The sequence below is a fragment of the Arvicola amphibius genome, chromosome 3 (genome assembly GCF_903992535.2).
Source record: "Arvicola amphibius chromosome 3, mArvAmp1.2, whole genome shotgun sequence".
In the NCBI taxonomy this organism is placed as follows: domain Eukaryota; kingdom Metazoa; phylum Chordata; class Mammalia; order Rodentia; family Cricetidae; genus Arvicola; species Arvicola amphibius.
This window is the reverse complement of record NC_052049.1, coordinates 34,869,178-34,890,287: the sequence shown is the minus strand read 5'-3', so window position 1 is coordinate 34,890,287 and position 21,110 is coordinate 34,869,178. Positions and strand designations below refer to the sequence as shown.

General features: G+C 42.9%; 1 protein-coding gene across 3 annotated transcripts in view; it reads left to right on the top strand.

Annotated features, from left to right (window-relative positions):
* The window catches only part of Arl15 (ADP ribosylation factor like GTPase 15), a 361,818-nt gene that overhangs the window by 35,086 nt on the left and 305,622 nt on the right, over positions 1–21,110 (top strand). The window lies entirely within an intron of this gene.

The following is a 21,110-nucleotide window of genomic DNA, read 5'->3' as shown; positions in this document are numbered from 1 at the left end:
CCTTGAACTTGTTGCAGTTGTCTGTGTTCCTTGACTTGTGGTCTTTCCCAGCATTGCCATCCTTCCAGCTTTTGTTGGTGCTGTAATCTTTTCTGTGACTATGCCATCCTCAGTTCTCATCTCCCAAGTAACCTTTGGTTAAATCAGGCCTGTCTGCATAATTGGGGATATGCATAGTCAAGTTTCAATGGCAAGGTCCTGAATCCTGCCTGCGGAGTTCTGCATGTGAGGTAGCTGTGTGAGTTTGGTTTCTGTTGCTGTGATGACACACCACAGCGAAAGGCAACTTGGAGAGGAAAGGGTTTAATTTGGCTTACATGTCCCAATCAACCCATCACTGAGGGAAGTCAGAGCAGGAACCTGGAGGCAGGAACTGAAGTAGAGGCCATGGAAGAAGGCTGCCTACTGGCTTGCATTCATGCATTCTCTTGGCTTGTTCAGCTTTCTTTTTTTTTTTTTTTTTTTTTGTTTTTCGAGGCAGGGTTTCCCTGTAGTTTCTAGAGCCTGTCCTGGAACTAGCTCTTGTAGACCAGGCTGGCCTTGAACTCAGAGATCCGCCTGCCTCTGCCTCCAGAGTGCTGGGATTAAAGGCTTGAGCCACTACCGCCCGGCTCAGCTAGCTTTCTTATACAGCCCTGGATCATCTGCCCAGTGGGGCACTGTTCACAGAGGGCTGGGCACTCCAACATCAATCATTAATCAAGAAAATGACCCACAGAGTTCCTACATTCTTTTAGCGGGGTTCTTCTTTCAATCGAGATTCCCAGGTCCAAGATGACCCTAGCTGGTGTCAAGTTGACAAAACGCTGATCTTGTAGCTGGCTGTGGATGTTTTGAGGTATAGACGAGGGAACATTGTTCTGCTTACGATAACATCCATGGGTGGAGACTACACGTCAGTGCAGTCTGTCCTGGAGGAGAGGACCAGTGTAAGCAAGCCTGATGTTGGGACTGGAATGCCAGCATCACACCAAAGTTAAGAATTTGTCATGTGAACTCTGCATCCTGCACATGGGCTCTGCAGAAACTAGCTCTAGAAATGGATTCAGGAGCAGATTGAACATGACCACTGTGGAGAGGCGTGGTATTGACTCCCTCTGATTGTTAAGGAAGACTCCAGCATGAATGTACACTATGAACTGTGTGGGATGCTGAGTTGTCTGTAGTCAAGATAAAGGAATAAAAAGCTTCAAGATAGAGCAAGGCAGAGATAGGACCAGAAACAGGACTGTGCTTCCTGAGGCCCTGCTTGCACTGACCTACCTCTGCCAGCCAGGCCCCACCTCCTAAAGATTTCACAACTCCCCCAAACAGCACCACCATTTAAGACCATGTGCCCAAACATAGTAACTTGTGGGGGACATGGGGATATTTCATATTTGAACCTATATGCCCGTCTCTCTGTGTGTATGTATAAACATATATATGTATATATACTTATACATATATTTGCCATAGACAGATTAATTAACGCAGGTAGTTTTTGCATTGTTTCTGACAATTCTGAGGAGTAAGACAAGGTTGCATGTCTTGAAATCTAGACAATGAGAGCTTATATTGATTTCTTTTTACCCCTAATAAAATAATGTGCTTTAGCAACACAGCATGTTGCAGTGTCAGTTATTCCCTCACGACTATACAACTGACTGGGAGCTGTGGCTCTTTCTCGATGCTCAGCATTGCCAGCGAGTGCTTGATGACTCACTGGTAGGCTGGGACCAACACTGGGAATATGGTTTTGTGCCACTCACTGTAGCGTCCCAACGTCATTAAACTGGGATACTGTAAGCTGGGGACTATGCTGGCTTTTTGTTTCTGACAAATCACCGAGATCACTGACTTATGAAGAGAAAAGGTTGCTTTGGCTCACAGTTTGGAAGTCTCCAGTCTGCGACCTGTTCTCTTTGCTCCATTGCTTTTGGGTTGCGAGGAGGAGGCATATCATGGTAGGGGTGTGCACCAGAGCTGATCTGGTTACATCACAAACTAGGGAACAAAGAGAAGGAAGGGAAAGGTCAAGATTTATCTGGTAGTTTCCTCATAATTAGACATGGATTGGCAATTTTAGACAGGAATACTGTAAAGGTGACATTCTGTCCTCAGTGTATCTCATCAGGTACATGGTGCCTGTAGTTTATTCCATTATTGATGGTTGAGTTTCCTCAAGTTAGAAACCTGAGTTCTGTTCTCTTGCTTTGTTCAAAATTCATGAATTGTGCACATTAAGAGCCCATAGTATCCCTTATGCGTTCTCTGTGTAATCTCATTTCACTAAATCTCTGCATATATTTGGAGATCAGATAAAAAATTGTCACTGGGTGGTGGTGGTGCACGCCTTTAATCCCAGGGAGGCAGAGACAGGTGGATCTTTGTGAGTTCAAGGCCAGCTTGGCCTACGGAGCTAGTTCCAGGATAGCTAGGGCTGTTACACAGAGAAACCCTGTCAAAAGAAAGAAAGAAAGGAAGAAAGAGAGAAAGAAAGAAAGGAAGAAAGAAAGAAAGAAAGAAAGAAAGAAAGAAAGAAAGAAAGAAAAGTTAAAGTCCTCAAGGGGACCTTCTTGCTGCATGGGAACTTGGTGGGAAATAAGATAACATACTGAAAAGAGCTCACATTTATAACAAAGTTACTTCTGTTATATGGAGCCCATTGTAATAGTGATAATGATAGTAATCCTATCATGGGCACAGTGCCCTCATAGCCTGATCATCTCCTAGAGGCCCCCATTACACGGGCAGTTAAATTTCAGTGTGAGTTTGGGAGGGAACATTCAAACCATAGCATAAAGTTAGCATGGCTTGCTGAGCTTAGGAGTGTTTTTTAGAGTTCTATTATTAGGTAGTATTTTCCCCTTTTTAGATTGCAGTGTGGATCCTTTCCTCAGTGGGTTTTCTGGTTAGACCTCTTTACTCACACTTACTTTTCATGTGGCCTAGGCACTTTGTACTGTTTAATCTCAGGTAAGCAGCACCCCCATCCCCACCATCGCCACCCCCACCACCATCACTACCACCCCCACCCCCCTTTCCCTTTCAAGGGTGAATGGTGTGACACAATGACTATCACTGCGTTGTGGAGATGAAATTTGACTCTATGTTAACTAAACATTTCTTTTCCTTTAACTGGAGTTTTCTTTTAAAGTTACAACAAAAAAGGAATAGGAAACTAGACTAGGACCACTGGGATCATCATCATTAATAAAGGGCCTTTCTGGAGTGTCTTCTGACGTAAATTGCAGCTATATGGCTAGGTGGAAGAGACTTGCTCTTGGTAAGAAACAGTCCGTTATTTAACGTAGGGACTTAAATAACTTTCCAACCTAAGTGACACAATAACTCTTAATTCTTACTGTCTTATGTCTTAATGTCTGCTGGATGGAAATGTCCATCCTAGAAATATGCATTTTATGTCACTTCTTTTTAAAGATGGTTGTTATCTTGATTTCTTTTTTTCTCATTGTGATAAAACACCCTGGCAAAAGCAACTTAAAGGAGAACGGGTTCATTTGGTTTGCAGTTTGAGGGAATACAGTGCACATAGCCTGCCAGACAGTAGGCAGAACAGCTATGCTGGTCTGTGGCATCCACAGTCAGCATGCAGAGAAAGAATAGAAGATGGTGCCTAGAAAGCTGCATAGAAAGCTGCGCGGCCTGCTCCAGTGACCAACTTTCTCTAGCAAGGTCCTGCCTCCTAAAGGTTTCTGCAACCTCCCCAGATAGCACTACCAGCTGGAGACCAAATGTTCCACTGTGTGAGCCTGTGCGGCATTTCACATTCAAACTACATCAGCTGGCTTTGTTTTCTTGTTAAACCATTGATCTTCAGGACCAATATACTTCTCTTGATAGGAATAATAACGTTTATCAATGTCTGAGAATTATGTAAGAATGGTCACAAGAAAGGAAACATTTGTTTGTAATCATGGTTTGGATAAAAAAAAAATACGTTTTAGGTTTTAGCCAAAGCTAATGGGTTAGTATTATTTCTTTCTTAGGGTTTCTAATCCTGTGCTAAAACACAATAATCAAAAGCAGCTTGGGGCCAAAAGAGGTTTTTTTGGTTTACACTTCCGTGTCACGGACCATCATCACAGGTAGTCAGGGCAGGAACTCAAGGCAGGAACCTAGAGACAGACACTGAAGCAGAAGCCATGGAGGAATGATGCTTACTGGCTTGTTTCTCATGGCTCACCCAGCCTGCTTTCTTATACAATCCAGGAGTGGCACCACCCACTTCAAACATTAATTAAGAAAATGCATCACAGGCTTGCCTATAGGCCAATCTGGGGGCATTTTCTCATTTGAATTTTCTTATTCCCCAATGATTGTAGCTTGTGTCAAGTTGACAGAAAGCTAACCAGGACAGTTATCTATACAGAAAATGTAAAGAGATGATTTAGTCTTTGCTTAATAGAATTCAAATTTATTTACAAAGTAACTTTAACGCATTGCAAAAATGAATCAGAATGAGACTGTATTTGTCTTACCTGTAGAGTTAGTTTGACTCCTCTGTATATATGGGCTAGTTAAGGCTCTGGCATGCAGTAGGTTCTGGTAACTAACTAGGTCTATCATCCTCTGTGATCAGAAGAGAGTGTCCTGCTCAAGCCCCCCCCCCCTTCCTCCCTGGGACACTGTGATAGCACTGGTTTTGACTGTTTAATAGATCATTGGTCTAGGATAGAGAGAGGGTCTTCTGAGTCCCTTGTGTGACTCCAGTATCCAACATGAGGAGTGAATGAAAGCACGGATGAGTTCAGTATTGGAAAGTCACTACTGACCTGTACCCCTCCCCTAAAAAAATCACTTGATGCCATTAGGAGCCTCATTCTGAATGTATTACTTGGGACAGTACACAGTTACATTTTGTTCAGAAGGTGGCTGGAATCAAAATGGTTCAAGTGAATTTGAGTACTAACCAGAGCTAGAGTCAAGGCCTGTATCTTAGAGGATTTTCATGGTGTCTTTCATGACTTTACTGTTGTAGGATGTGGTGGCTAATTTTTTTTGTTTGTTTGTTTTCGAGACAGGGTTTCTGTGTGTTGCTTTGGAGCCAGTCCTGGAACTAGCTCTTGTAGACCAGGCTGGCCTCAAACTCACAGAGATCCGCCTGCCTCTGCCTCCCATGTGCTGGGATTAAAGGTGTGTGCCACCACTGCCCAGCTATGGTTATTCTTGACTACATCTGGAATTAACAAAAATCCAAGTGGCTGGGTATACTTTTTTCTTAATCAAATCATTTGAAGTAGGAAGATCCACTTTTAATCCTGATCTTTTGAGTGGGAAGCTCCGCCTTTAATATGGGCCACACCTTCTGGTAGCAGCCTGTATAAAGGATGTGGAAGAAGGAGGCTTTCTCTGACTGCTTGCTCTCACTCTCAATGGCAATCCTTTCTTTCACTGGCATTAGAGCCCATTTTTCGTGATTCTGGCATATAATGAAGACCAACTGAGACATCCAGCCTCATGGATTGAGCAAACTGGATTCTTGGACCTTGTGTTGGTAGACATTGTTGGACTAGGTAGACTACAGCCTGTAAGCCACTCTATCGTGAGAACCCTGACTAACATATAGGGGAATTTCATTCTTTTAGTTAATTGAGGATATGTTTAACTACAGGCATTATAGACTCCCGTTGTTACAAAGAAGCTACCAGAATTTTGTGGCTAATTAAGGCAGTTTGGGGGCAAAAGCTTTTAATACGACTGGCAGTTATTCAAGTATTAAGGGGTTTTCAATGTGTCTCTTAAATCCCAATGTAGCTCTACTTATCAGGAAGAGGCACTACTTGTAAACCTGTAAGAAATTATGACTATTTTTTAAAAGGCCTATTGTTTCATGGATACTTTTTTGGCAAACTTAGACTTCAGGGCATTCACGTTTTTAGCAACTTTAGAACAGAACCCTAAAGTCTTCAGAAGGTTCTTGTAACAATGTAGACAGGGGGTGATTAGCTTCATGAGCAAGTGTTGGAGGAAATGAGAAGGAAGAAACTTTTTGAAGTTTGGTGACCAGGTCTCTTGTGCAATTCTAAAAAACGTTTGAAGAGGTGGAAATGAAGGAGAGGTTGGATTTACCTGACTTGTGAGTCAGTGGGCCACTTGGGCATGATGCTGCCGACTTGCAATCCTAGAACTTGGGAGGCAGGGGTGTGGTGATTTGAGACCAGTCTGGTCTACATAGAGGACTCATAGCCAGCAAATGGGTTCTAAAGAAGACCCTTTCTTAAAAAATGTAATAGCCAAGAAAAATGAGTATGCCAAGTGAGACAGTGTTCTAGTTTGCCTTCTTTTGCTGTGATAAATACCATGAGCAACTTGGGGCGGAAGGGGTTTGGCTTAAACTTCTAGATTCAGTTCCATCATTAAGGGGAGTCTGGGAGGGAATTAAAGGCAGGGACTGATGGAGGAAGCTGCTTCCTCTCTTAAACCCAAGTTTACTCAGCTCACTTTCTTTACCACCCAGGACCACCCGCCCAGGGTGACACCACCCACAGTGGCCTAGGCCCACCCTCATCAGTTATTACTGGAGAAACCTTCCACAGGTCTACTTCCAGGCGAATCTGATGGAGGCGATTTCTCATTTGAGGTTTCCTCTGCACCAGTGGCTCTAGCTTGTGTCAGGCTAACAAACAACTAACTAGTATAGACAGGGAACACAGAGATGGAGTTGTTTGGGGAACAAAGAAAATGACCTTGGCTTCAGATGTGCGAATGGAAGGTGGAGCCCAAAGCAGCATTTCTGTTGGAGGTTTGATGGGCTGGTCTGTCTCTGCTTGTTTCACAGTTGCCCCTGCTGCTCAGAGTTAGCATTCAGAGCTTATTTATCAGATGGATGGCTACAGTTTTGAGAATCATCCAAGTGTAGAGTATTGCTGTGGGACACTCTTGCTCCCATTGATTCCTTACATGGCTTGCTTGCTCCAGTTTCCTGTTTTCACAGAATCACAGGGTTAGAAACAATGGGCGAAGAACCAAGCATGCATATGTACATACACACATATATGTAGATCCTTGCATCTTCATTATTGTTTACATGCCATGATTAATACCTTCTACATGCCACAGCCATTCCTCTTGTGAACTGTGGTTACCTGCTTGACACCAGCTTAAAAATCAAGCTAGTCAACATTCCAGCGTGAATGGGAGGGGCTCACAAGATCTTAGCTCTTGTGGAGGATCTTTGGCGGTTGATGGCTTCTGGGAGAGGATTTTTCCTCAGGAGTGTAGCTCCTGTATGCTGCCCATTTTCAGTGAATGACACAAGAACCACGTACATATAAATGGCACTAATTGGATTCAGTGGGTTGATACAAACTAAAGGGACATGAAGTCAGGAGGATGCTTTGGGGACACCAGGAAAAGTCCAAGTTGGGTGGGTATGAGTTGTATTTATCTGAAATTCTCAAAGAATATATGAAAGATTTTAAAAATGCTGTATTTTTCATTGATTCCTTATCTTTTTTAATGATGTAATTCCTTTTGTGTTTCTGATTATGCTGTGGAGGAAAAACAGCTCTAAACAAAATTTGCTTCCTCATGTCTTAATTCTGTTGCTATTTGAACTACCATTCTTTCAGCCTTCTCTCGTATAGGTTCAAATACAAATTGTTGGAGTTGGGATATTGTAAAACTAATTATAGTAGAATTCGTTTTTTCCTAATTTGTAGGCATTTATAATTCACTTCTGCCTATTATGGATTTTTTTAAAAAAAGCCAAAAAATTGACAAAAATCAAAATACAACACTGTGCTTTCAGCTCTACAGTGTTTGCCTGACATTTTTCCCATCAGTTGCAAGCAGCGCAGTGGAAAATTTGGTATATTGTTACCCTGCTTTCCACTCCGTCCAGTGAAGTCAGCCTGGGTAAGAAGATAAGCCAGAAGTTTTACTGCCCAGTGACTCCCTTTGTGCCCATTATGTTCCCAGCCATTGCTTCTGGTTGCCAGATTCTGGCCAAAGGAATGCAAATGCCTGCTCATTTCACTGAATTTCGTCATCTAATTTCCTGTCTGAAGCGTTAATATGAAAGGAAGATAAACAGATTTTTTTCCTGGATGGGGAAAATGAGTGAACTTAGCAAACAATTGTGTAAAACCTTTAAAGCCCTGGGACATGAAAACCGTTCTTTCCAGTGAGATGACATGGGGAGAAGGGACTCTGAGCTCTTTTGCACAAACAGGAAAGATCAGGGTTTTTGTTGCTTGTTTGTTTGTTTAATCAATGTCATATTTAGGAGATAGAAGAGAGTCATTATTCACGGTAATAAGGAAGGGCGAAACTAGTACAATCTAGGCATGGGATATAAAATGGAATAGAGTTACTAAAGGAACGAAGGCAGTTAAGAATTTGAGTTTTTCTTTCTTTTGATAGTCTATATGTGTAGGTTCCATGAAAGTGGATTCTGATTGAAGCCTTGATTTTTAATTGAGTGGTGCTGGGCAAAGTATTTTCTATCTTAGCCATGACTTGAAGAATGGTAAGGTTTCACAAAACCCTCACTAAAACTCCCTTTTAAAACTATGTGTTATTTGTTTCTCACCTGTTCCTCCTCCCCCTTTCCCTTCCTCTTTGTAATCTTACCTGGCTTTGGACTCACCATCCTCCTGCCTCAGTTTCCCAAGTGCTGAGATAACAGGTCATCCACTAATTCAGCTTTCTGTTGAGTCTATGTTTGGTTGTAAAGGAACATTGAAACCAGAAGCTCAAATGCTTGAATCTAAGGAAAGAGAAGAACAGCCATTTGAGTTTAGGGTGTATGGGGGAGATTTATTTATAGAAAAGTCTGATTGAAAAATTGATTTCATAAATAAAGAGGTTAATAAATTTATCAGATCCTGAAATGAAATGGCTCTTAACTTGCATGTGAGTGTTTTAAAAGCTCTTACTTTTCCATCGATTTAATGAGTTTTCAGGAAAATAATTTATATTAACAACATGCACTATCCCAGATACACTTAACACGTTAGCTGAGCAATTGTCCTTTGGACACATTAATGTGACACTTAATTTACTGGAGTTTTATTTCCCTAATTTAGTTATAGAAATAAGAGGAAATGACTTCCTTCCCCTCAGAAAAAGTGGAGGTCATTAGGGAGTATGTGTGCAGTGTGGCCGTGTGCAGTGTGGCTGTGTTATCAATGTGACAGGTAAGGATGGGTGGTGTGTGCAGTGTGACTGTGTTACCCATATGACAGGTGAGGATGGGTGGTGTGTGCAGTGTGGTTGTGTTATCCGTATGACAGGTAAGGATGGGCGGTGTGTGCAGTGTGGCTGTGTTATCCATATGGCAGGTAAGGATAGACTGTGTGCAAGAATAGGCTATTCTCTTGCCTGTTCCCCACCCCAAGTTCTTGATCCTCTGTAAAGCACAATTATCCTTTCATATGTCTTTTCTTCTGTGCAGCTAACTAATTCTAACAGGCCAAACTGTAAGAAGCTTTTACCCTGGAGAGAAGTAGTAAGCAAGAGAGACTGCTGCTACTCATAACGACTGTGATAGTGACTCTCTGCCATGGTAAAGCTGATCATATAAATGTGAGCTAAAAAGGAACAGTCTAACTGCTAGCAGGATAGCTATAAGGTTGATTATGGCAATGCCAGCCAGAGCTCATAGGTAGCAGACAGTCAAGGTCAGTTGCTAATGATGTACAAGTTAGAGATGGACAGAGAGGGGCTTCAGTCATCTCTCTGGTGGGTAGCACATGCACAGTGCATGGTCACCATCTTCCTTATTGGATAAGGGGCTATGCGTAGGGTCTGTGGGCCCACTGTTGTTTTAGCCCAGGCTAGCTCAGAGAACTAACCAGTCTCCTATCAGTTGTCTCAGCTTTTGTTCAGTTTCTGCCATGGCTCAGACAAGGAAATTCAATAGTTTTGTGTGTGTGTGTGTGTGTTGGTTTGAAAGATAATGGCCCCCACTGGGATTGACACTATTAGGAGGTGTGGCCTTGTTGGAGGAAGTGTGTCCCACATATGCTCAAGCTACTCCCAGTGTGGTAGACAGTTTACTTCCTGTTGTCTGTGGATCAAGATGTAGAACTCTCAGCTCCTTCTCCAGCGCCATGTCTGCTGCATGCCGCTGTGCCTCTTACTATGATGATAATGGACTGAACCTCTGAAATTGTAAGCCCTTGGGCTTTCTCAGGGCTTGACATAGTACCAAGTTGGCTTAACCAGAGGTATCCACTGCCAAGCCATTTATGTGTGCCTGTGTGGCCTTGCGTGGAACTTCAAGAACTAGTTTGACATCTAGTTAGCTTCTGAGGTATTGAAAGTGAGAAACTTTACCAGCTCCACTGAAGTTTTAAGGGAAACAGTGTGGAGTAGTGGAGTCATTGCAGCATGTCTGTAAATGTTAAAGACAGAGAGGTGGCTTATTATGTGTTTGTGACAATGAAGCCCTTAGATGAGAGTGTTATGGGATAGTGATAGAAGGAGCCACTTAAAAAATTATGTATGTGAGTGTTTTCCCTAATGTATGTCTGTGTAACATGTGTTTGACCAGAAGGTGTAGAGTCCCCTGGAAGAGCAGCCAGTGCTCTTACAGTATAAGAGACCATAACCCAAGTGGGCTGGTATCTTAAAAGGAGCAGAATGTGCTCCCATAGCACTTAACTGCTGAACCTTCTCTCCAGCCCTGAAGGCACCCAGTTGTGCCATCTAACCTGTTCTTCTTGCCTTTCTGCATCCACAGAGAAACATGGCATTTAGACAAATTCTGGGCAGCTCTATGGAGCCGTGGGAATAGGTTAGGAAGAAGAAAGGAAAACAATGCAGGACACACATTCCAGAGTGGCATAATTAAAGATCCCCATACTGTGTATCCTACAGCAACGTGGCCGAGGGAAGGAGTTAGCATTTCCCACCAAGACTACAGAGCTGAATAAACGTTCCTGTTAGATGGAAAGCTGGGGACGTGATTTCAGGAAGCTGCATGAATTCTAGCACTTCCTGCAGTTCCTATGTGTATTCTGAGTCACCTGTACCAATAAAAGGGCAAGCATCCTAAGATGTTCGGAGTAGACATCCTTTACTGTGAGTTTTGCTTATATTGAGACGAAATGCAGGCAGGAAATGAGAAAGTTTTCACTATAAATCAGTGTTGTGGTTTTATGATGATGAAGGTAACATTATAGTACATTCTTATTTTGCTGTTTGTTAGAGAGTATGTTACTGAGTCCTTCTAATATGTTTGTGTTTTTTTCCCCCTCTGGGATGTGAAAAATATACCTTATCTACATCTCTCGATGTAAGCATCTCTAAAGAATGGTTGAGTTTTGAATGCATCTCGCAATGTAAACATCTCGAAAGAATGATTGAGTTTTGAATGCCTAAATATTGATGACCCCCTTACCCATGAGCTGTTGAGGTCTGGAATGATCTTGTTTTACAACTAACCCCTTTCTCGGTCCTTCTTCCATGTATACTCATTTCATGAACTTCCGCCAGTTTCAGCACAGGGAAGGAGAAAATGTGTGAGATAAGTCAGCAAATATTAAGTTGTATTCTCCATCCTAGAAAAACGATGTCGGCATAAACTGTTTCTTTTCTGCTAATTTATGCCAGGGGCACACTTACAGAGGTAAACAGGAATAGGTGGCAGCACCCAACCCTCAGGTTAAGTTTCTGTGTGTATTAAGTGCACACGTGTGTGCAAATGTGTGCAAATGTGAGTGGGCTCTGCCTGATCACATTCATGAGCACCCATGGGTCATATTATTCCTTGCATAGAGGCCTGATGATGGCAGGGTCATGTCTGAAGAGCGCCAGGTACACTCCGTTTCACTTTCTCTGCATGATCTAGCAGTTGCTTGTGTAGGAGTCTGCCCTGAACTGAGAGCCTGTAGCTTGGCAGGATTGTCTCTGTTGGTAAATGAGAGTTCATGAAGCTGTCCTGATACTCTCCCTTGGACTGGTCTGTGGTGGTTGATGTTTTAAATGTGTATTTGCCTTGCAGAGCCCAAGACAGCCGCAACCAGAAGTATGCCCTTCCTCCCCCATTGCACCATGCACCACAGCTTGCTGGGAGGGCACTTTTGGTCTGTGGTGGTCTTGGTGTTTCTCAGCAGCATTTTCCTAGCCATTGAATTTTAGTAAGAAATTGAGGCCCTTTGTTCTGGGTGTGCCCCATTTCTGTAATCTGGGTGACTTTCTGTTGAAGAGGAAACCAAACTGCTTGTTTCTCAGGCTCCTGTGATACTGTCATTTTTGTGTTTTGGTTTGTCCTCAGTTACTGGGTCATCCCCCTCCCCCAATCCTTGTTACTTCCAGATGACTAGACTATCTCAGGTTACTTTAGACCTCAGAAACAAATCAACTTCTCTGACCTTGACCTTCATTTGCCCCCCCCCCATCTCCCTTCCTCCCAACAGGCTATTAAGTAGCCTTTCCTCAAGGCAGGCCATAAAAACTAAAAATATACCCTCATTTTCTCTCACCTTTCTGTTTTGGAGCCAGCCATAAAGAAACCTCTGACCTAGCGTATCTAATAGAGGTCATAGGACTCCCATTCCAGAAGAGGTCTTGCCCTTACCAGGGGGGAAGGAGTGCTCAGCAGAGAGTCAAGAATGCTAGCAGATGGGCCTCCCTGGGTTTCTCCTCCGGTCTGTTAGACACAGCCATACTCTTTGGCCCAGTCAGTAATGCTGACGCAACCTCATTTGTGAAGAACCTGAAGGGGGAGAGGTTGGCTATCTTCCAGAGAACAGAACTTGCTGAGGTTCCTCCGGGTGGCTCATCCGTGGAGGACAGGGAGGCCCTGTACCCCTTCTCACACGCTCTCCTTCTGCATCTTTTCATCTGTGTCTCTGTAACATTCTTCTTTAGAGCCTGCTAAAACATCTCTGTTAGCGCATCCTAGGAGCAGAAAGGAACTGTAAGGACCCTCATGCTTGGCACAGACTTTCCGCTAGGAGTCTAGAAGTGATCTGTTCTGTGTATGTAGTAGGAGGGATAAAGTGGAGTGTGGTTTTTGGGTTTTTGTCTTCTGAGCTGAGAACCGAACCCAGGGCCTTGCATTTACTAGGCAAGCACTCTACCACTGAGCTAAATCCCCAGCCCCTGGTTTCTTCGCTGTATTGGTAGAACTGCTGACTTGTTTGAGCGTTGGGGGAGGTCCCGTATTCTGGAGCTATTCCAGAGACAGTGTGGGAGGAGAGTTGAGTTTAGATTTAGGCTGTAATCCAGGAGTCCTGCAGGTGGGCTGGCTCTCTGAGAGTGAAGGGTTTATTGACTAATGATTACTATTACTCTCTTCTCAGCATCTCAATTTTCTCTTTGAAAAATAGGCCTAGATAGAATTGTAAATGGATAAAATAAAAGCTTGCTGTCCTTCAGTGAGAGTCTGTGGGTAACATGAGGATGGGTTGCTCTCTAATGTGCTGGAAACCCGTAGTTATGGGACAATGGGACCAACTTAGCTCATATCCACAACACAACTCCCACATCCCTGCTATGTATATTTTGCAGATACAAGGCAATGCTGTTACGGCAGCAAGTATTGTAAGTCAGTACTCCTGTGTTTATACACAGCTCTGCAAGGAAACCCACAGGAGACACGAAACCAACAATTGTGGTCTGCAAATAAGTACCTGTTGCTCCCTTGCTGGTGGCATTTGCCTTATGTGGGCATGGAGAGGACACAGGTGTGTTTTACCACCAGAAAATCAGTATCTTCTCTGATACGCAACCATCTGTGTGCTTATTGTGGGTTATTTCTTGTCCACATTTTTTTTGCAGGCATTTTAAAATTTGAAAGTTGTAAGTAATTATAATGAAAATGAATCAAACACTTTACATGCTTGTTTGTGTTGATCTTGGTTGTGCATTCCACAGGGTCACTGACACTGTCTCTGAATCGCAGTCTCTTGTGATGTATATCCTATAAGTGTGATTTGCTTATCAAACAGGAATTGCCGCCAGAGGCTAATCTGGGTAGTTTGCGTGACTCAGCCCAGAAGCCCGGTGCCACCTGCCAGTGGCTGACTTAACTGTGGATGGCATGTTGCCTCTGTTTCCCACTGCTGCGTCCATTTGTCAAGAATTAAGGTGTGATTACCCTAGAGCAAGGCAATGATTTTAGGATAGACAATTATTTATTTTAATATGAGCACTTAGGGTCGTTTTTTAAAAATATGATTTTAGGCATGAAATTTGTAGGGCTAATGGTATGGACCCTGAGAAATATTCTAGTGTATACTTCTACCAGGTAAGTATGAAAATGACTACCTTCTTCCATGTTTCAACTCTAAATATTATAATTTAAGTCAAAACAAAACCATCACCTCAGGTGCAGTAGTATCTTGTCGATCTCATGTCTGTAGTTGGGTTCATTTTAATTTTAGTTTTGCTCTTGTACTACTGAAATGAAAATTTTTTATGAAATGATTTCTGTGTTTGAAATTTTTCTGTTTCCTTTTTCCCCTTCCTTCCTTCCTTCCTTCCTTCCTTCCTCCCTCCCTTCCTTCCTTCCTTCCTTCCTTCCTTCCTTCCTTCCTTCCTTCCTTCCTTCCTTTTTTTTTCCTTTATTTTTTTTTTGAGACAGGGTTTCTCTGTGTAGCCCTGGCTGTCTTGGAACTTGTTGTGTAGATCAAGCTCTCCCGGAACTCAGGGATCCACCTGCCTCTGCCTCCCGAGTGCTGGGATTAGTGGTGTGTGCCACCGTGCCCAGCCTGACATTTCATTTTTTTTTACATCCATTTCTAGCCATTCTAAAGTGAAAGAACAAGGAAAAGCTATAAAACATTGATCTGGAGTAGTTTGCAATATACCTATAGTAATTATATATATCCATTTGGGTAACTAGTCTTTCCTGGGAACATGAGATCAGAGAATTGAAGGATTGGAATAGAGGGGAAGAAGTTACAAGGCCATGCCCATAATTACCCAAGATGGTTAATTTTGTTCTGTTCTATTCTATAATTGTCCCAAGGTGGTTAACTTTACCCTTTTCATAAATCCCTCATGGGAATTTTTGTGATTTGTAGCCACAGTGCTTACTCTTGTCTGGGACTTAACTATTAAGATCATCGAGGAAAAGGAATATAGACCCCAAACTTGCTCCACTCGCCTTCAAATGTATGGCATGACACCCAAACCAGAAGATTTGGGGATGCCAGAAATTGTCCTTCTTTTTGTGGCATCACAAACGTTGAAGAAGAGAAGCTTCAGGTCATTGGATATAAAATCTCGCAGTAAATCAAAGTCATTACTTAAGAAGGGCCTGTGCAGACAAGCTACACTGTGAGTCCCCAAGCTGAAAACTGTCAGCACATCACAAAGCTGAGACCTATCCTGTAGCTGTCCTGTGGTAGCTGACAGAAGAGCTTCTCTCTTCTCGACATGGACCATCAGCGTCACACGGGAAGAGAGTTTTGGTCATCATTTTTTTTTTTTAACATAAATGGTACTTATTTGTGAAAGGCAATCTGTATATAAATGCCCTGTTTTCCTTGGCTACCTCAACCACCATCCAGCACTCATCACCAACGCTCCATTTCTGAAGAAACTCATCAGCGATCTGTAAAGGTCACCTAAGTTTCAGGAAGTTCTTTTAACTTAGAAAAGCAATAACTTTATTGATTTCTTAACCTTGCATATGTATTTATAATGTACCCTATTTTAAACAAGTAGATCTTTTATCTTGATTGTGGGATCTACTGTACCTTTAAAATCAACTAGTTTTGGGCTGGAGAGATGGCTCAGCGGTTAAGAGCATTGCCTGCTCTGCCAAAGGTCCTGAGTTCAATTCCCAGCAACCACATGGTGGCTCACAACCATCTGTAATGAGGTCTGGTGCCCTCTTCTGGCCTTCAGGCATACACACAGACAGAATATTATATAAAAATAAATAAATAAATAAGTAAATAAATAAATAAATAAAATCAACTAGTTTCTCATTCTCTCTTCTGATAGGCAGAGAAGCCACTTGTGTCTAAACTGAAGTCTTGACCTTGGGTGTACAGATAGTGTCCTTATTAAAGACTTGCTGATTAAAACTCAGCTCAGAAACAAAAGTTCAAATACAACAAGTATATTCCTTCTAAAAGGAAGTTTGCAGCCTTTGACTTAGAAGCTTCTGGATGCTCTTTTTGCGCCTGAAAGTCTTTGAAGAAATGAACTGAATTGGCTGAATGAGGGAAGTAGAAGGAGAAGTTTCCATAGCTACTAAGTTTACTAGCAAATCTTTTGCCTGGGTGGTGTCAATCCTTTTCCCAAATGTTAAGTGCATTCCCGAGTTTAACTCAGTGTCGGTTTCTTTAGGATGTCTATCTTACTGCTAGGTGTTATCGGCATTGTGCTGATAGAGTGTCATTGAGTGGTTCTAAGATTGCCGTTATAATTTATTCATCAAACAGTTTTGTGAGCCCATCTTTTCATGCGTTAATTTATAGTCGTTACTATGCCTTTTGTAAAGTATGTGTAGAATCCACGCTCTGTGTCATTGCGCCACCCTTGACTGGCGATTGGAATCACGGGATGGCGAAAGGCTAGAGGCAGCTGTGCAGGTTTGCATTTCCAGCAGTCAGGGCTGGGTACAGAGCAGTGTCTCTATGTGCAAGGCCCTGGGTTTCATCCCCAGTCGTGAAAAAAGAGAAAGGAGAGGACAGACAACTAAAAGGTTGAGGGCTAGAGTGGTTGATGGAATTGTTTGCTGTGTAACTCAGTGTGGAGGGTTTAGTTGGAGCTTAGTAATGTCCCCTAGGCGATTTTAATGTGCATAAGATGTTGGTACCTTAGGACATCCGAATAGTGTGTTATAACATTCAGAATAGAAAGTCTGATTTTTTTTTTTTGGCTCCTTCCTTCTTCCTTAGATTGGAGGGTTCTGTTATACACTATTGAGCGATGTGAACATCTTATGGGAGGTGTGCACTTGCCATAGCTTGTGTGTGTGGAGTCAGTTCTCTTTGCACATTGGTGGGTGCTCTGGGGCTCAAACTCAGCTTGTAAGGCCTGCAGGGCAAGCGATTTCCCTCTGAGCCATCTTCCCTACCCTAACTGAGCTCTTGTGGGATTGACAGTGCTAGGTTTTCTTTAGGCTCTTCAAGCCATAATTGATGAATAGAAAAGGTGCTCTCATTTATTTTAGTGCTTTGGTTGAAGCAAAGTTACTAAGCAATGTAAAACTAACTTTGTGTCCATTTGTGCCTATTTGTAATTCTAAGTCTCTTCATAGCTGGCTTGTCCTGGGAACAGATGCTCTAAGAGAGGAATTTCTAGTTGATTCTGCCTGTTTTACACCTAGTACCCCTGACTCTGTCTTCAGTGTTCCCTCTCCCACCCCAGCAGCTCTTTATCTGTGGTCCTTCTCCACATGTCCCTACATTTTCCCTTCTTTCTACTGTCATCTTCCTTTGTGTCCCCTCCAGAGCCTTCCTATATCAGACTGCAGAATCAGGTTGCTGATGCTCACTAAGCTTGGTTTTGAAAATCAGAAGTCTTTCCAGTTGATCAGTACCCGTAGCTGATACCTCTGCTTCTCCACTCTGCTTGGCCCCTTGTCCAGGCATTGTTCACACTTCAAATGCTCCAGGAGATGTAGATGCCAGTCCCAGCCATTGTCTTGTAGAAGATTGTCCCATGCTGCTTGACAGAAAGCTGTCTGCAGCAGTGTGTCTTGTGCCTGGTATGTGCATGATAGCTTCTTAGGAACCATGCTTCCATGGATCTCACCTTCCGGAAGGGAAGATCCACAATTAGCAAGTCAGTAAGCACACTTAGGGATGGCAGGTGGTGATCTGAGTTAGGACACTTACTGTCAGGGGGAAGACATTGTGGGGTGGGGATCAGACAGAAAGGAGGCTAGGCAGAGAAAACAGAACAAATCCTGAAGCTAAGAGGGTTTGCTCAGTTGGGGAAACAGCCAAGTGTAGCTGGAGGGCAGCGAACTAGGGGTTAAGGGAAAGAGGGGAGGAGTGGAGGACATGGGAATCAGGACAATGAGGATAGTGTCTTGTCATTATCGGAGCTTAGCTTTGATTCTGAGTATGATGGGAAGTGGTTGCTTGCCCCCCCCCCCCCCCCCCCCGAGGCTACTTTGCTAACATCCTTCCCTTTTATTCTGTTAACCTGGGACAATGCTTAGCATATGTGATTCTTATCTGGTGTTGGAATCATTTGTACTATTTTGGGGGGGCTACTGTTGTGGCACGAGTCAGTCACAGGAGGGAAGGCACTGATAATTGGGTTCACTAGGCTCAGCAGCAGCGATACAGGAGGGAAGAAACTGGTTGGGTGAGAGCCAAGAGGGGTTGAGATACCTGAATCAGCACCCAGGAGGGGGGTGAAATGGAGGGTGGATACCCTTCACAGCGAAGACCTTGTGCCAACGCCTTCAGAAGTTAACTTTATTCTTTGGAGAATTAGGAGCTGTATACTAGTGTTTCGAAGATTATTATGCAGTGAACTAGTGTTTGGAACAAGTGATATTAGTGTTTGGAAGATTATTATGCAGTGAATGATGTAATGTAGATATTGTTTAACCAAATAAGGGATTCCATTCATTTTGCTAGTTCCTGTGACTATGACTTAGTTAATCTAAGTTTTACTTTTCTAGAACTTCGAGGAAGTGTTGCTCCTTTGTCTGTAGCAGTGCTGTGGATTAGATGAGCTGTTCCACACATGCAGAAATCCTCTGCAGTGTCTGTCATGTGGTAATCGCCTCATGTTTGCTGTCTCACTTTTTCCATGTGTTTTCCGCCTCTCATTTTGAATTTTGTAATAAGACTAGAAATGGGCCGAGGCACAGCTGGGTGATAGAAGCACTTGCCCAGCCGGTGTGATTCCCTAGTTTTCATCTGTAGCACTATGGCATGCCTCCCCCCCGCCCCATGAAAAAGCCAAAACCAACAGGAAAACAAAACAAAACAAGGACTTCTCCCCCAAACAACAATAATAAGCTCCCATAAAGGATGAAGTAAGAAACTGATGTGTGTCTGTGTCTCTGTCAATTGGTTATTTATTAGGGATTGGCCCAGAGCTCCTACTTGCACATGCTAGGTAGGCGCTCTTACTGAGCTATGTCTTTGGTTCTCTCTTTTCTTATTTTGAGGTACCATCTCACCAAGTTACCTTTCAATTCACTCTTTAGTCCAGTGACACAAGCCTTGAGCCTGGATCTTCTTGCTCCAGCCTTCTGAATTAACTAGGATCATAGAGCTGCTCACTAGGCCTAGCTAGAAATTGAGTTTAAGGATACATAAGAAGTAAAAGGAATTATTAGAATTGATTTAAAGAAAGAATTGATAGAGTTTAGAAGATGATTTCCTGCTGGGTGTGGTGACCCATACCATAATCCAGCACTTATTGGATGGAGGCAGGAGTATAACTCCAGTTATATAGTGAGTTCTAGGCTAGTTGGTCTACATGAGACTCTATCTCAAAACTAACTAACTAGCTAACAAACTAACTAAAAAGCATTGTTGCCTCATTTTAAAGTGAAATAATTTGTGTCTTTCTTGAAACGCGGTAATTAATTTTAAGTATTAAAAATGGAGGTGAGATGGATATTTGGAAAATAATTTATCTTGATGCTCATTTTTCTTCTTCTTAATTAGGGATTTAAGCTTTGTAATTAATTCCACTGTTGAAGTTTCTTGAGTAACTTTCATTCCCTTCTGTGGAGGTTTTCACCATCCTCATTTTAGAATGAAGACTCATATTTTGTTTCTCTTAAGTTGAATACATATAAAAATGTTCCTTAGCTTTTTCTGTTTGCTTGTTTGATTTGTGTTGTCTGACTTTGCCTGCTAGATCTAAAACAGACAAACAAGACAGCACAGGTTGCGAGGGGAGACTAGTTTGACGGGTCTTCCTTGAACTTTGGGGGCCTCACTTAGGACGTTTGGACCACTCTGCTCTAGGAACTGAGGTGTGTTTCCACAGGCTGCTGTTTCAGGACTGAGTGGAAGGCTGGTCTAGATGTCCCTTCAGTGCCAGGGGCTAGGTGTCACAGCTAAGGTGTTTAAGCCTTCATGACTTGAGGCATCTTGATGGATATACTCACTGGCTGATTCCCAAAGGTGCCAGGCAAATCCTCTTTTCTGTTCTGTATTAACTTGCTACCAGTTGGCCTTGCTTGAATGTTTATACCAGAGAGTTGCTGACTGTCAGGTAGTGTCCTCTGTAAGACTTGTAAATGAGTAAGGCATCTGAAAAATGAGATTTGCGTGCTTATTAGAAAAGCCTGAATGGCTCTAGAAACTACAGGGAAACCCTGTCTCAAAAAACCAAAAAAAAAAAAAAAAAAAAAAAAGCCTGAATGAATAGATGGGCAAACACAAAGTACTCAAAGAGAGGGGCACCAGGGATTTTTATTCAAGAACATTTTTAACTCTGTGAGAAATACTTGTTTCATTCTACTTGGTTGCCACTTAAAGTTCCCAGCAAACATTTTCAGCATGGCCTGTGTACCAGGCCTGTGTTAGACCCAAGGATGATGAAAGAACTATTTTCTGGGGACAATAAATACAATTTCCAGACAGTGTTACAATAGCTGAGCTACAGATATGGGTAGGGTTGGGGACACCCTGGTCATGTTGATAGGAGAGGAAGATGGTACTGAAGCCTGGGGAGGCTGCCATTGATGGAGGTGAGGGTTCCGTGTTGACCAAGTGGAAGACTTGGAAAGTTGTTTTAAGTGATAGACATAAGCAAAGACACACAGCCTGCAGCATGAAGGGTTCTACAGGTGTTCTTTAGTAGGATTTGAGTGACAGGAAGTACAGAGAGGGAACTCCAGGAGAGGCTAAGCCCAGAATTCTAAGGTGGGCAGTTTGGGGGTGAAAGGGTGGGGCACAGTACCTAGGCTAAGAGTGCCCGTTCTGGAATTGGATTTCCAACATGTACTAAGTCATGCCTACCCCCTAGAATTAGTACCAGTTTAATGTGTATTGTGTCGTGACCTGATAGTTTGCACTTGTAGCTAAAGTTGCTATTACTTTGGAAGTCTACGAACCTATTGAAGGCTTCTGAGGAGGGCCTTGCACTTTAGCCAGACTAGTGTGTGTGCAGATTGGAGGATGGATTTTAGGGGACAACAGGGGACCTTCTAGGAGGCACCTCAGCCGTTTGATATGACTCAGTGAGCATCTCTGCTGGGACAGTGGACA